General features: G+C 40.3%; 1 protein-coding gene across 1 annotated transcript in view; it reads right to left on the reverse strand.

Annotated features, from left to right (window-relative positions):
• The window catches only part of LOC148427030 (uncharacterized), a 46,883-nt gene that overhangs the window by 19,158 nt on the left and 10,744 nt on the right, over positions 1–16,981 (reverse strand). The window contains exon 2 of the mRNA XM_088409075.1: positions 2,679–2,733. The gene's annotated coding sequence lies outside the window, so the exon portion shown is untranslated. The remainder of the gene's footprint in view (positions 1–2,678; positions 2,734–16,981) is intronic.

The raw sequence follows: 16,981 nt of genomic DNA on the forward strand, positions 1-16,981 counted from the left end.
GTGTAGGTTAAATACCCATAGCTATTTTTCAGTAAATAGGACATTCTGTGTTCCCAAATTGCAAAAGCAACAACATGACACTCGGAGGAGTCGTAGTACGACTAACTTTAAGATGAAACTTAACAAACGATGATGGCTTACCCGTGGGCAAAAATTCCCACAGATGCACTGCAAGATTTTGCAGTCCCATTTGGTTTCATGACAAAGTGACAATTCAATGTCATTGTGTGGAGCAGAAACATTGAAATTAGGGTGGGACAGCAAGTTTATGTTATCCATACATAATTCCTTTCACGGTCGTGGAGAGGTTTGTCATTCAGAATAGTTTTGAGAATCTAAAAATTAATAATGACATACTAAATGTAAACTATACAAACAAGACTAAGTCAAGGAAAATAGTGTGTGAAAAAATATTTTAGCCGTCGGCATAGAAGAAAGAAAAAGGGTCCGCTAATCTGACCTGAGCTCAGGCGTCATTAGAAAAAGCATCAAGTTCAAATAAGCTTTAAACCTGATTCAGTCGACAGGCTGGTGTCCTCTTTTGGTTTCTGCACGTGCATGCCTCCCCATCACCCCTGCTGTGCGCAACCTTACCTTCCAGCCCCGCCATATCCCTAATCCAGCCTCACCTCCCTCCCCCTCAACTCCGCCCCGATCTGGGTCACTCGTCATGCCGCCACAAAGTGCTGCCGACATTGGAATGTCACCATCTATTTAGCAGGGAATCTCTGGCGGTGTGTCTCAGTAGGCCAACCTTGCTTTAATCCTGTGAGTGTGTGTGTGTGTGTGTGTGTGTGTGTGGGGGGGGGGGGGGGGGGTATGTGTGTGTGCGCGCGGGCGCATGCGTGTGTGAAGCAGCTTGGTCTGGGATTTCAGGAGTCTTTTTGACTTGTTTCCTTAGCCATGTGCTCATTTTATTTCACATGTTGATTGTTGCCTTTTTTTGATGACCCGCTGCTATGGACAGCCTGTAGATATAATGGCATTTTAGCCTAGGATAGCTCTCTCCTTTGCCGCAGCTTCTTTTGGACAATTGAGTTACATGTCGTTATGCACCATCATGAATCATGACTATTAAATCATCTTTAATAATATAATTTGATCACGTAAAAGTGGTACAGTAACTAAAGTCACTCCTATCATCTTTACATGTAAATGTACTGTATGTCATCTGCGATCAAAGTTTACAAAAAAGTATAGATTATTTTTCCTTTTGTGGGTTAGGGTAAGTTAGTTTTGTGCAAATCAATAAAGTTAAATGACATATTTTGGAAGTGGGACTGATTTGGAATTAGATCACATTTTGGTTAAGAAGGTTTAGAAGCATCCAAACAGCCAAATTAGAAATAAACAGGGATTGGTGTGCGGCCTGGTGGATTCTGCCTGCAGCTCCTTCCAGGCACTTATTAGCCCCACCCACGCTGATGTCAGCGTTCCCATGGCGATGTGCTCCATCAGGAGAGGAGGGGCTGTTGTGGTCAGTAGGAGATGCTGGCAATCGAGAGTGATCTTTCACCATGTTATGGATACTGAAATAGGTCACTGGATGCTCCAGGCCTCTTTGCTGACAAATTCCAGGCTATCTATTTAAAGCCATCAATAAATAAATTGATTGATGGTTGGATCTTTATGTTGGTGGTAAAGCATTTACTGTATATTTGTCACGTATCATTGATTATGTTAAAATTGATATTTGACTGTTCGCTAAAGACAATGTTGAGATTATTTTTTCACATGTAGCACATTAACGTTCATCTCATTTTGACCGGCTCGTTCTGCAGTATTTTTTCATCTTTGAAACTTCATCTGATGTCTTCAAACAAAAGTATCTTAATCATCATGATCATTGATGCCGACTGTTTGCATTGCACACTGCAGCCTCATACAGTATTTCTGCAGGCCTTTAATTGATGCCCCTGAAATTCATGCGCAAAGCCAAACCCACAGGGACTGTCAGGCTGCGAGCAAACACATTGTTAGCATGTTAATTATAGCCAAAAAGAGTAGAACTTTCAGAGGCATGGCTGCCTTTAGCCACTTGCACGTGTACGTACTTTCCTGCCGTGCAGCTAAAACAAAAGCCTAACGTTATTAGACTGCAGGAAACAACCACTTTCTGTCGGTCATAAATATCTCCTTGTTCTCCAAGCAGGAGCCCCCAACTTCCCGTCTTCGTGAATGGCAGGACTGATCTGGCAGCCACTTAAATGAGTCATGGGAAAAGCGAGTGTGAAATGTCTTGGGTCCAAGTCGTGCAACGTATACCGTCTGGCAGCAAGCCAGACTCTTCCATTTTTTTCTCCCGTGCAGTCGTTGGTCCTGACCAAAATAACTTCAACTACGGGACAAAGTGCCAGGCGAGCTCGTCCGAGACTTGCAGGCTCCTGCGAGCACTACGAGGAGGTTGCCATCCTAATGACTAACAGATGCATTTCCTTGACAACAAAAGGGAATCCCGTCATGACAAAGCGTACGAAAATGTACACAACAAGTCATTCATATGCCCTCAAAAAGACACAAACATTGTAATTACACCTATTAAAACAAGAAGGCATCAACGGACCACTTATTCATCTAAAGCACCTCCTCAATACACAAAAAGGTGAACCTGTAATTACAATGAGAGACGCAAGCAGTCACATTTTATCCAAAACAACTGAAAAGAAGCATGAGCTTACCAGACTCGAAGAGCTGCCTGCACTGATGATGCTGAATCGTCTGCTTGGATGTGCTCTAAAAGTAGAATGGGAAAAGCAGGAAATGCGTGTTAGCAAAACCCAATGAATTGTTGCAAGCTCTCATCCGTACGAGGACCTAATAAAAACAGCTGGTGAGTGTTTTTGTTTTGTTGTTGTGCAATGTGGCATGGTTAAGAGCGCTGACTTCACAAACACACAAAATGTTTCCAACTAAATACCTTAAACATGCTGTCGATTTGACAGCGTCGTGTTTTTATTCATCAATGAGAAATAAAAAATGTTTAGATTTACAGCTGCCAACAACTAAACAGACCAGACTATTTATAGCGGCCAAAACTATCTACACATTCAGCATATTTCGATCTGGATCTGGCCCCCGGGCCTTGTGTTTGACACCAGTGCCTTATGCAGGCAAAAATAATTTGACAATTATTTGATTATAGAGTGATGGAATGATTGTACGTAGATAAAGATCCCTTTAAAAGGGAAATGACAGCTCGCTTCGCTCTGGCCTACTTTAATGTTAATCGATCACGTTATAGCTGAAAGAATTTTCTGGGAAACTTCTACGACTATAAAAAGATTTTTTGGTTGTATGAATAAATAGCCAACCGTTTACCCAATGAATACAAGCGCCATCATACGGTCGGTCGGCCCACTCCTTAGAATTCACTGTACAGTTGTTTTGATGATTTGTAAAGTTCTTGGAAGTGCCCTCAGCGGCTGATTTAAAGCTTAAGACGCATTTGTGCATTGCCCCTCTTCGGGGATTGTCAGGATGTTGTGCACAGAGTATCCTGCTGCGGTTAACAGAGTGAATAGAAACAGTGACTGAAGAGTAAATAGTTTGGATTTGACTTTTCATGCTTCTGTGGCAAAGAGAAAAGGATGTCCAAAAGGAAGCACTAAATCATTCTAATGTACTGCAAATACAACAGAAATAGAAACATGATACAGTACTCTTAAAAATGCCATATTTTAAACTTTTTCTAGCACGTCATTTGTGAGCAAAATTTTTGATTGCCCGTTTGTTAGCCAATACTGATAATGCCTAATCAGCTCCTCATTAACTCCAAAGCACATCTTTCAAGTGTCTCCATTTAAAACTGCATGACACAAGGTTAAACAAACACACGCTTCCTCTCGAATCCCTGGGAAGAGAGATTGCTGATTTTTGCTCCTTGTCTTGACATCATTCTTGACCTCCTGGAGCAAAGCGCGCGAGGATATGGGGGCAACTTGCGGCGAGGTGGGGCGGGTTAAGGGGTGGATTTTCAGGAACTGGCCTAATCCTCAGATTTGACTTGATCATCGGAGACACAGGAAATGAATCTGAGCAGCTTGATAAGCATCGCCTGCCAACGGGCAGGATCTGTGAGTGTTTTGTGGTGAAGCTTTTGATTTGAGCTGTGCTCCAAATCCTCGTTTAAAATCAAACATGCTGTATATGTGTGACGATAGAAAGAATGACTTCAAACACGAAAAACAAAGGCGTGAACTTAGGTAGAAAAACAGATACATGTAGGAACAAAAAAGTGCTGATTCAATTCCTTGAGTTAAAAACGAAAACCACTGTCCCCATGTACTTAAGGACAAGAGTACAATATACAGCAACATTTTTCATAACGTGAAAATATACAGCAACATTTTTCATAACGTGACAAAAAACCTCGATACAAAAAACACAGGAATTTTCTTTGAATAGCGCAAAGAAATTACTGAAATGATTAAACATGTTACAAAACATTTGCCAATGTTTTGAACTGACTACCAAAAATATACACCTTTAAATTAGCTAACTCCAGAGAAGTTTGTTTTTGCAGTACAAAGTGTAATTGCAATTTGATTTCAGGCACTTTGATGCATTTTTTTCAGTTTTAGACTAACCTGTAATGTGTGTAAAGGCTGTAAAAACGTAGTTAACAATTACTGAAAGTTGATTAATTTTCTTTTTTAATGTTAAAAAGAATTTTAGGTATACTTAAACAACTTTTAAGGATCATAATAATATTCAGTCTCTGAGCAGCGAGTGAGGGGGCAAAGAGTTTTCCTTTTTTCCCTTTTTAAACCAACTTGTAACCTGTATCAACGCTGTAAAAAGTAAAAAAACAGTTGTCAAAAGAAGGTTTAATCCGGATGATTTTACTTTCCACCACTGATGACCCCTCGCTTGTACGTACAGTCACTTTTCGTGACACATGTCATTGACAAGGCAAGCCGCCATTCTCCCTCACCTCAAACCTTGGCTCACTTAAATTGCCAATGCTCTGACAGCCATGAAGAATAACCCTTCAAACAACACATTGCAAGCGGTCACCGTTCGGATGCACTTTAGCACAGCAGCGTAAAGTGTTAATGTTAAACATTAATCATGCTCTGCACACGCAATGAGAGTAGTTCCGCTTTTATCACTTTAACTTGTGGGCTGGTGCGCTGTGTAAATATTAAACAATGAAACGTTGCAGTGAGAGGGAGAGGTGGAGGAATAGAGGCACGTGAAAGACTTAAAATCAATTTTGGGACTAGAGACTTTATTAACATTATTTGAGCTTAATGTTTGTCTCAAATCCAATTATTGAGACAATAAAACAACGGGCAGAATGGGGACTGGCTTGGGTGCTTTAAAAAAATAAAATCAAACAATGTGGTTGTGAATGTGATATTACAACTACCGAATACAAGTGCAAAGAGGCTACCGTGCGAACATAATGTATGTTTGGACTGAACAAGATTGTGTGACTCGCTTAACCCAAATAGTGGCTTGCAGATGTGACTTAGTCCCACCCATGAAGAGGTTCTACCAGCAACACCTGCATTCAACTTTCTAATTCGAATAGGATACTGACTGACAGGAACAAGGAGCAATGTTGACTCCAAAACAACATTGCGCCCTTGAGCCAGCTTCGCTCGGTGACAGCCCCGCTTGAATCGCCGTCACTACCACCGGGAGCCTGGAAGCAATCTGCTGCTACCCGCCAACAGCCCGCATGCAATCATCAACCTCTTACAACGACATTGTCGCCATTCTAAATGCTGCATGCAGTAAAGACTGTTGAGTCAATGACATGGTTAAAATGTGCATATTATATGCCTCATTTTGTATGTTGAAATAGACATAGACTGCTGCATACTAAGTCAGGTGTCTGACACTGTTTTACACCAATGTGATCCAGCTGCGTTACATTAATTTCTAATTAGACTTGGGGTATCTTTTCATTCTCACTCTACTGGTAAAAAGATAAATATGTCGATAAATGGGTTTGTCCTGAAATATTTGTCATGCTGCTCAAAAAGTCAAGTCCTAAAAGAATGGAACGTCTTTGCAAGTTGTGATAGTGAAATATGGAATCAGTTTGAATCTGTTCAAAGAGGATTTGCTTAAACAGAATTTATTGTGCTCTCGTTGTGAACTTTTACCTAGTATCTATCATTGGTATTATCAGGTAATGCTCCCTTATTTTAGCACTTGAGAGCAGCGGGGGGAAGGAAAATGAAAACAATGCAAATGTGAAGCGCAAACACAAATGGCTGCACAACCGGTATCGGGGGATGGGAACTACAGTACGTCAAAAGCAGTATGTTAATGAAACGCATCAATTCATCCTAGCCAAGATAAAGCTATCCAAGAATTTCAACGAGCAGTTGATCGTATGCATAGGATTTTGAGCGTTGGCAGTAAATGTTTAATATGACTTGGAACATTTTCCGATGGTAGTGAGTGCAGCATTTCAGTGTAAGAAGGAATGCTGAAGAATTGCCCTGTCCTGAAGCTCATTGGCTGTCACAGGCCACTGTGGCGATGCTGGTGAGACAAAGGCAAAGAGGGAAGAAGTGGGGTGAGGGAAGCCTCAAAATCATGCGTGGAGGCCTCGTCCAATGCTTTTTACTCGCACAGGAAATTATTATATTAACTGACTTAAGCTGTCAGCGGAACCTTTCTGAAAATAAAGAGGCTGGAAATAAACACACAAGTGGGGCAATATCAATTTCTGGCGGTGTGATAACCTTGAGAAAACGTATCACAAATTACAGTTGTAAAAATGATCATTTTAAATATTTTTTGGTAAATAGAAACTTTTTTACATTATAAAAACCAGTTTTATTTTGAAGCAAAGTACTGTATTTAATATAGCATGTGTTTAATAACAAACATTTACCATGCTACCATGAAAATACATCTGTAAATAAAATCAAAACTGCTTTTGCGCATCAATAAACATGTACATGAATTATTTCTGATTGAACACATCCAAATGAAACAAAAATATGGGCACTTTGTATAAAATAATTATAATATTTTACAAATGATGAAACAAAGCATGTGGATTCTGTCATTTTATATTGACAATTTCCTCCACACATCATACAAAACTAATCTGCCGAAAACTTCAACTTCGTTGGCTCGGATGTGGGAAAGAGTTTGATTGGTTTGTCTTCTTGACCCACACTTTAGCTAGATAGACAGCTCGCATCTTACCTCAAGCCATATCGCATACAACGCTCCGTGAAAGTAGCATAAGATAACATGCTAGCCACAATACCCACAGTAATTAGCTGCAGTAGCAAACTTACAACAAACCAGGCACTGTGATTGCCTCACATATGATACAGGGTTACAAGAGCAACGGCACGAGGTCAAAGGTGAAAATGAGCAAAACATTACATTACTGCAAGTCAATATGATCTATGTCAGTGTTTCACAAACTTATATGAGGCAAAAAACATGCAATCTCTTGGCACACTAAAAAAGCTCTCTATTTATGGAGTAAGATTACTGTCAAAAAGACGTATGCGTGTTTCAACATTCGTATGAGTACAACTCTAGCGAGACATGCGTGGTTCACCATTCATATGAGTACGACTCTCACTAGACAAAAGTTCACGTCTTTGCATGGAACTCTCCTTTGGATTCGCGAATGTCTCCTTTAGATTCGTGGATCTGATTTGCATTTGTGGATCTAAGTCTTTAGTCGAATATGCAAATTGAGATGACGTCACACCAAGCTACCAGCCAAAGTCAGTCGATCTGCAATTCGCGCATGCGTAAAGCAGAAAAAAATGGCCGGATTGAAAGCTGAACAGAAGCTTTCAATAGCTCATCAGGCTTCAATCTTATGGATATTAGTCAAATTAGGCTTTTGTGGCCCTTTACAGACAATTTATTGGAAAACGGCGTCATTTTTCGAAACTTCGGTAATAGCTAATGAACTCTGCTGGCAGAACTAAGCTCTGCAGTTGACATGGAAAAACCTTTTGAATTGAATTGCACACACAAGTGGAAGTGGAATCCTATTACGAAATAAAGATTAACTACTAATAAAGATTTTGATATTATTTAGTGTTTACGTATTTATTGTTGTGGTTACGTGGCGGTTAATCTCTTAAAAACATTGTGATGAACCAATTTGTAATTTATATAAATTTTTTTAAAACAATATATGGTGTTGGAGACACAGGTCATTAGCTTTGAAAGCTACAGTCTTAAACCTGTCAGTCCAATTTCATTATATAATCGTTGAATAAATTGGACATTCACGTTGCAGACTATCAGCTGTTGATGTATGGGGTAAGATCGCTGTCAAAAAGACGTATGCGTACGTGACTAATGGCGGCGCGGATGGAGAGATTCATGCAAAGACGTGAAGTCGTGCCTCGCAATTCATAGTCGTACTCATACGTCATTATGACAGCGTTCTCACGCCAATTACACCTCTTACTTACAAATTGACTACCTCAGTGTCAAATCCGGGCCTGTTTTGTTGAATACAAAGCTCTTATTGATAGTGGTGATGTAACCAGTCAGTAACTTTTTAGGGAATACTGGGTGACAGGCTGAAGGAGAGGAGACAGGAACGGTCCCGGGAGGTGACAAGACTCTCGTCATCAGCAGTGAGCCTCTGCTATAGGCTACATGCTGACAAGTCACACGAAGTCATTTCTCCTACAAGTCATTTTCTGTTTGGAAGTACTGACACTGATCAGCGTCACAATGTTGAAGCCAAATAAGAATTTGGTTTGGTTCTATGCATACATTTTCTAATCCTCATTTGTTTGATGTGTCAGTTTTATTGTAAACTTTTCCTGAGAGTGATAAATAAACAACTTGAAAAGAGAACAAGTCGGCTCTCATTTGGAGAACTGCACGAAACTACAGTATATAAAAATGTCCTGTACCCTGACAGAAAGACGAAGAAAGTATGAAGTGGGTTTTAATAAGGAGAGGGTAAAATTGGAATTTTCACATCTGAAAAAAGGGGCTCACTGTACACTCAATTTGTCGAGTCAGACACGTCCAGGTGTCAAATACATCTTCGACATCATCAAAGTTGTTTCATTTCTTTTTCCACAAAATATACAATATGTGCGTTGTAATTCACTCTCACATAACCATGCTATCATTAATACAAATTTTTCATGCTGTACTATTAACATGAGGTAACATAATAACATTTGTAAGACTGGTGACAAGAAAGGCTAGCTTAATAATGCATCAAAATTTTGAAAAAATTGAAAGACAATCCTGAAACAAATTTTTGTTCCACTTTACAAGTTCTGTATGCCCATCTGTACTGCAATCTTGTTTATATTCAGAGATATAAGTGCTACTGGCAAGACTTTGACCTTGCAATCGGCTGTCCTGGCAGACGTTTGAGAATAACAGAAAGGCAACTGAGCCAAGAACCTTCTTAGTTCATGCAGCCTATTCATTCTTGTTTCATTTAAAAAAAAAAAGGCAATTAAATTATAAAAAATCGAAAGTTTGATTGGTTAAAAAAGAATTAATAAATAAATAAATGAATATATATATATATATATATATATATATATATATATATATATATATATATATATATATATATATATATATATATATATATTCATTTATTTATTTATTTATTCCAAAGGCATTAAGATTGACTCATAACAGGCTAACAGGTATTCTTCTGGCTCAGTAAATAATTGTCTTAAGGACAACAATGCACAAGGTATTCTTCCAGAAATTGTCGCGTCAAGTATTGTTTCAAAGCTATGATGTCTAACATGGATGTCACACAAAGACATCGTGAAGTGTCATTAAGAGCCACCAAAATGTAATCCAAAATGAAGACACGGGCCAGACATATAATCATATATAACATCAAAAGCATCCAATGTCCAATACTTTCAATGTCCTATCCTATCCATCCAACCCTGGAAAAAGAAGCTCACTTGATCATATTTGGTATGTTCATTTTTGCAAATAAATTCTTTGAATGCTCTGAATGCCACAGCGTGTAGCCTTGCATTCTAAACCCACCCTATGCCGAACTCAAACACAACTACTGTATGGCACTGTTAGAAAAAATAAAAATAAAAAAAAATCATGACTCCCAAGGAACACTACGTCTCTGTCACCTCAAGTTACACCTCTTGGTTCTGTTTTTGGACCTCCCTGTGAATAAATAATACAGTAATTCAACCAGATTGTTGCCAAATCCTAAAGCTCATGGTGCTTGACCAGCAAGGATGGCCTCCATGCCTGTGAGAAATCTGCACAAAACCTGTGGAGATTTGGACATCAGCAATTAGATGTTTGAGTCTGCAGCCATGATGACCGGTGGCTACCTAGTCTGAACTGGTTGCCAGCCAATTGCCGGCACACAGAGACGGACTCCCATTCACCCACCCAATCACATCTAAGGACAATTTAGTATGTCCACTACACCTGCCATGCATTATTTTGGAGTGTGGGAGGAAGCCGGAACACCCGGAGTGAGCCAACATGGGCTCGGGGAGAACATGTAAACTCCACACAGGAAGGCCGGTGCCAGCTGGAATTCAAATCGGGTCAATCAAGGTCAAGATCAGTAAGTTAAGTGTGAAAGCAGTCGATTTCATATTATATAAAGAGGTCTGTATTCCCGGGACACCGTATTTTAATGGCATCAACACCAAATGCATTGCATCTTATCTATATGCACAGGAAGCACCTACAGTAAGTGCAATTCGCCTAAGTGATGCTGCAGTAGACAGCTGAAGCCTGCATGGCAAGCTGCTGGAGGCGAATAAGGGATGTCAGGGGTTTTTTTTTTTTTTTTCCTGGGGGCTCTCTCGTCATTAAGCGGGCTGTGTCTTGGCAAGTTATGGAGAGTATGCCGCAGAGTGGCTACGAGCTTTAATGACCAGAGTGTTTTCATGGCGACGATTACTTCCTGAACTGGGACAGGGCTCTGGAGTGAGATCATGCTTCATTATGTTGTTAAATGCTTAGTGTTTTCCTGTGATGTACAGTGAATTTATTCATGCTATCACATTTTACTATAAACCTCCTTCATATAAATGTAACCACAAAGAAGCAAACAACCATTCACACTTAAATGCACAGCTATGGGTGATTAGTCTTCAATGAAGTCTAATGGGAGTGCTTTTGGAGAGTTAGACGAGGGTACCAAGAGAAAGTGAATGCAAGTGAACGCAAGTGAACGCAAGCGCAAGGGGCACAAGCAAATGCCATACAGCAAAAGCGAATCCTGGATTTGAACCCAAGTGGACGTGCACAACACTTGTTCAGACAGTACCGCACAGTAAAATTGAACATGAATTGATTTTAAAACAAGTTTGTAAAAGTACTAAAACATTAACTACCACTGAACAATAATTGAGCTGTACATTAGTGGCCTGTATATCACTATTGGTAACCAGGCCACACCATATTGCTAGATCTACTGCTTAAATGGAATAGAAAGCAAAAAGAAAGAAAAATGTCTTCAGTGGCAGCTTGTGGTGTTCTTTTTTGACCGTTGTGTTTTTTGTTTCTTTCATGCCTTGGGTTTGTGTTGGTTTGTGTTCCTTTTATGTTCCAGGTTTGCAATTGTTTTGTTCTTAGTTTATGTCAGTCTTGTTAGAGTGATTCCGTCCACCGGTCCTCATTAACCTGCTTGCCTTGTGTTTGCCAATTAGCCCCCTGCTCCAATTGTGTCTTGCCCAGGTGTTCCTTGTAGTTTCGTTTGTTTTGCGTGTATTTAGTTTCCTGTTTCCTTTCAGTTCTTGTTAGGTCATCTATGTTGTTCTCCTGTTTGGCTTATGCTTGACGCCTGAACGCTCCGCACGGAATCTAACTGGCACGCGTTTTGCAGCACTGTGTACTCCGTGCGTCTTTCCCCTCAGTCAGCCAATATTCTCCCATACTATAGGTGGCAGTAAATGCAGTCTACAGCGTACAAACAATATGCTTCTATAACAAAGGTTGAGAATCCTAGTTGAGTCAAATGATCGAAATTCTTCCAAGCTTTTATTAACAGATTCCTCATCTCTCCCCAGCTTGCAGCTTGCCAGGAGCTGTTTACGATATTTTGGTCAAGATATTTATCTTCAGACGAATCATAAAGGTGTTTGCATCGGCGAACTTCCATAAGCAATCGATAGAGAAATTCCGAAAGGTACAGGCTGCGGAAAATCTGGTCGGCGCGGACTCCACACAGAGGGGCGTGGTGCCAAAATTAAGTCACTTTGACGCGTGGAGCTGTGTGGCGGTCGTGGACGCGACGAACATAAACCAATCTTAAGTCTTCATGAGTTTTTTCCTTTGAGTCTGTTGTTCAACGGTTTTTGTAGTGAGTTTATTTCTAGGTTTTTTTTTTTGTTTCTTTGTATGCAGTTCTTCTCGTTTATTTTTCACGCACTTTATATTGAATCCTTTTTTTTTTTAATACACCCTGTATTTTGGGTCTACACCTTCCACAATCCTCCCCACCATGCCTAATCACAGCTGCAGTGCTCCAAACATCACACCCGAGTTAACTACGGGTCCCCTTACAACACGTTCAGCTTTGCCAAAACTCACCTGATTATGTCATTGAGGAACCGCACGTCCCATTCATATATGGGCGCATACGTTTGGGGGGGTTGTGTGTAAATCACCTTTGCTTTCATTGATCAGCACTCAGGCGGAATATGTGCTCTATTGTGCCAAGCTCATTTGCATTTTGATGGAGAGTTTACTTTTTTAGGTGAGTGACCCAAGAAGGAAGAACTCCAGAGAGTGAGAGAGGCAGTTTGTATGTATATGTGAAAAGGTCATTCTCAGGGTGCCAGGCCCTCAAGGGATATCGCGGCATCATGCATCCTTCCCCTGGGGTCGAAGGCAGATGGCAGGGGATTAGCATGCAGGGCCAGCAGGGGGTCCCTTTACTCCTGCTTCTACTCAGGACACTGCAAGGGGACAGAAATCAATAATTGGCGAATGCCACGGTGTCGACAGAAAAAGTGTGACTTTGCAACAGACTGTTGTGTAGTGAGGTACAAATAGGCCCGCACACGGTAGGGGGAGATAACTATCACGCGCTCGTAGACATGACGGTGGAAAAAGATAACATCGAGCTACGGCTCAAATTTTTGAAAGGGATGTCTGTTGTGCCTCCATGTCCTAAAACAGCCAATCAGGGCTAACACAGGTTAAAAGTACATCTTTGGAATGATGTGCGCTCTGAAATGAAATGGAAGATAAACATCTATCTGAAAAAAGAAGTCATAACAATCATACGGTGAATGGTTTTAGATTTGGCGCTTCAGCATTTACTTTTGACATTTTCGCCGAGTGGGGGTGTAACCCTGGTTAAGACGGACCTTCCAAAGTAAAAGTCTATTAATAAAATAGTCATAAATTACTTCCTGGTAAACACAAAATAGATTAGCATGACTGAAAAGCGTGTTAAAAGATTAAAACATTCCAAATATAATTTGGTATTATTATTTTTATGGTCAATTTAAATGATTAAATGACCCTTAATTTTTATTTTGAACGTCGCGTAGCAGGATGGGCACGTGACCATGATTGCGCACTTGATTTTTTTTTTTTTCCGTTCTGGCTGTTGGAGAAGTCGCGGTTGTATTTATATCACAGCGAGAAGTTTTGAGAAAACACAGAGAAAAAAAAGTCAATGGAACTCTTTTGTTAATTCTTTTTGCCACGACAAAGGATTTTTGTCCGGTTCACAACTTGTCTTCCACGTCTTTAAATCGGTTCAAACCCACTGAACGATATAGTCTTGACGGTGGACTTCCAAGTTGTGCGATTCAAGATGGCGAGCTACCCTTGAGCTCCGCGGATCGTGCCTCGTGCGGGAGCAACAGAACTTGGACACAACTGAACATTGCCACGAACCTGGTAGGATTGATCCATTTTTCCCTTCACCACTGTGGATTACAGTTATAAGGATCGAACATTCAGGACGTCCAGAAGAACTATAAATCGGGATTTAATCTTGGAACCTCAGACAACGAGCATTTGACGTTACGCATTCGCGAATTGTTGGACTTGAACGTTGTCACTTGTATTCCCATGGAAATGCTGTGAAGTATTATTCTTTTGTAAAACAACAATAATACTAAATGGTTGAAATTAGAGTGTACTCAAAACAGATTAAAGACATAAAATTCGAATTAAAAATATAACAACCCGGGTTGAGAAAGAAGTCAATTTAAACTAAATAAGTTAAAATAGACAAGGTAGATAACCAAAATCAACAGAAGAGGGAAATAGTCTTGTATTTTCTCACTCTCATGTTGAATTCTATGTTTATCTGTGTGTATGTTGCTGTATGTTAATTGTGTGTTTTCTTTTCAACTAAAATAAGCCGGCTGTTAAACTTATTTTCCCTGGTCCGTGATCATTTATTTGGTTTTTATTTAATCACTTCTCTAGTAGACGAACTTAGCACTAGTCCAATTATTAGAAATTACTGTAAGCACTTGGAAAGTGTTACAGAAGTGGCGAGCTAGCCAGGAGAAGTGATTGGACCAAATAACTTTCCGTGTCCCAGGTTTAAAAAATAGGCCCAGCCACAAAAGAAAAATGGACATAGTTGATAAAGAAGATGTAAAAATTCCAAATTCGGTTATAGTTACTGGCATAACTGACACCGAAGTTGATGAAGAGTTAACAGACTTTCTGAATAGATATGGCCGAATTGCAAGAACATTTAAAATCGATGAACCTCATTCTCCTTACCACAAAAATGCCATTGTGGAGTATGAGCGTGAATCTGCCGTGACAGCTCTTGAATCATTACTGCCTTACACACTTGAGTGCTCGAACAAAGTAACCTATGAGATCCGAACTCTGTCAGCAGAGTATATTTCAGCTGTTACAAATAGTGCCACCCACAGTCTGTTCAGTGAACTGCAGAAAATTTCCAAAGTAAGTGGCAAGTCATTTGAAGCTATTTTGCAAGAGCATCTTTCTCAATGTTCCCAATCTGTTGCAAGCAACCCAGAAACATCTGAAAATTTGAGTTCTATCTCTGAAAGACAAAGTGAACCGACTACAACTGCTGATCGACCGGTAGAACAAAAATTAAATGACCCATCACAAGATGATGTTCCATCCAATATACCAACAAGCTTTATAACTCATCCCGAGGTGCAAAAGGTTGTTGTTGAACACATAGTCCGAAGTGAAGCTCCTGTGTTGCAGATGAGTACTTCTTTCCGACTCCGACAGTTTTCTGGAAAAATACCTTGTCCTAGTCATGAGGTTGATTTTGATACATGGCGTCACAGTGTTGAACTCATACTTCAAGATCCTGATCTATCAGATTTACACCGTTCAAGGAAGATTTTGGACAGTCTTGTGGCACCTGCTGCAAATGTCGTGAAACCTCTTGGGCCTAATGCCTTACCATCATCCTACCTTGAACTCTTGAACTCAGCCTTTGGAATAGTAGAGGATGGTGATGAACTTTTTGCCAGATTCCTTAACACACTTCAAGACCCAGGTGAAAAGCCCTCACACTATCTTCATCGGTTGCAAACAGTTCTTTCCAAAGCCCTGAATAGAGGTGGTGTAGAACCTAGTGAAGCTGATCGTCACCTTTTGCGTCAGTTCTGTCGCGGATGTTGGGATAATACCCTATTGGCAGATCTTCAGCTGGAAAAAATGAAAGATAAACCACCTACGTTCACCAATCTCCTGCTACAGTTGAGAATAGAAGAAGACAAACAAACAGCAAAAGAAAGTCGAATGAAAAAACATTTTGCTGCTACCAGACCAAAATTAGCATCTCAAACTATTGCAACTGATGATAATGTCTCTGATTCTCTCAAACAAACTGATCTTGCTGAATTGCAAACTCAAATAACTGAGCTACAAGGTCAACTTGCAAGATTTAAACCTAAGAAAAGACAACCAACGGCAATTCCTCAAGACGGCATTATCACAGAACTAAGAGCTCAGATCACACAACTCCAGAGCCATATCACTCAGCTAAAGCCACAAAGCTATAAGAAAGGATCCAGTCAAACTGCCAAGAGCAAGACCAAAGCTGAACCCAAAGAACCTGAACCAGCCACCTTGTCAACTCAAGCTGCAATTAAAAGACCCAAGCCTTGGTATTGTTTTCAATGTGGAGAAGATGGTCACATCATATCTTCATGCTCAAATGAACCTAATCCATCTTTAGTTGCTGACAAGAGAAAACAATTGAAAGACAAGCAGTCACTTTGGGATAAGAAAAACAAAACCCAATCTTTAAACTAAAACTAGCACTCATGGAGGGACAAATGAGTGCTGAAATTGAGACTAGTCCCACCGAACGTTCACAAAAACCCAAGAAGAGGTTCTTGACTAGCCGATTCACTACTGAGAAGATACCTAAAGGATTGATTGGAGCAAAGTACACTGCTCAGGTTAAAATCAATGAAACCACATGCAATTGTCTTCTTGATACTGGTTCGCAAGTGACCACAGTGTCTCAGTCCTTCTATGAAAAATATCTCCCACACCTGGAAATCCATCCAATTCAAGATCTGTTGGAAGTCGAAGCCGCAAATGGTGGAAATGTTCCATATTCAGGCTACATTGGTGTTGATATTACCTTTCCAAAGGATTGTTTTGGGACTGAACTCACTGTGTCTTCCCTTGCATTAATTGTTCCAGATACACGCTCTAGTGTCCAATCCTCTCTTTTGATTGGCACTAACACGCTTGACCCTCTTTTTGAAGGTCTTCTTTTGACTGACACAGATTTAAGTGTTCTTCCACATGGATACAGAGTGGTGCTAAGCGTGTTACAACAAAGACAAAAAATGGAAGACAACGGCAGTCTTGGGCTTGTCACTCTGTCTGGAAAAGAGCCTGAAATTCTTCCTGCAGGCCAAAGTCGAGTCTTGGAAGGCAATGTACATGTAAACCTTGAAGCGCCAGGGAAGTGGATAGTGGTCGAGTCTCCCTCCACATCCTCCTTGCCCGGTGGTGTTATGGTCACCAATTGTTTACTAAGTCTTCCTGAAAAGCGCTCACAAAA

This window comes from Hippichthys cyanospilos, chromosome 2 (genome assembly GCF_059441005.1).
Source record: "Hippichthys cyanospilos isolate Australia breed blue-spotted pipefish chromosome 2, RoL_Hcya_1.0, whole genome shotgun sequence".
Lineage (NCBI taxonomy): Eukaryota > Metazoa > Chordata > Actinopteri > Syngnathiformes > Syngnathidae > Hippichthys > Hippichthys cyanospilos.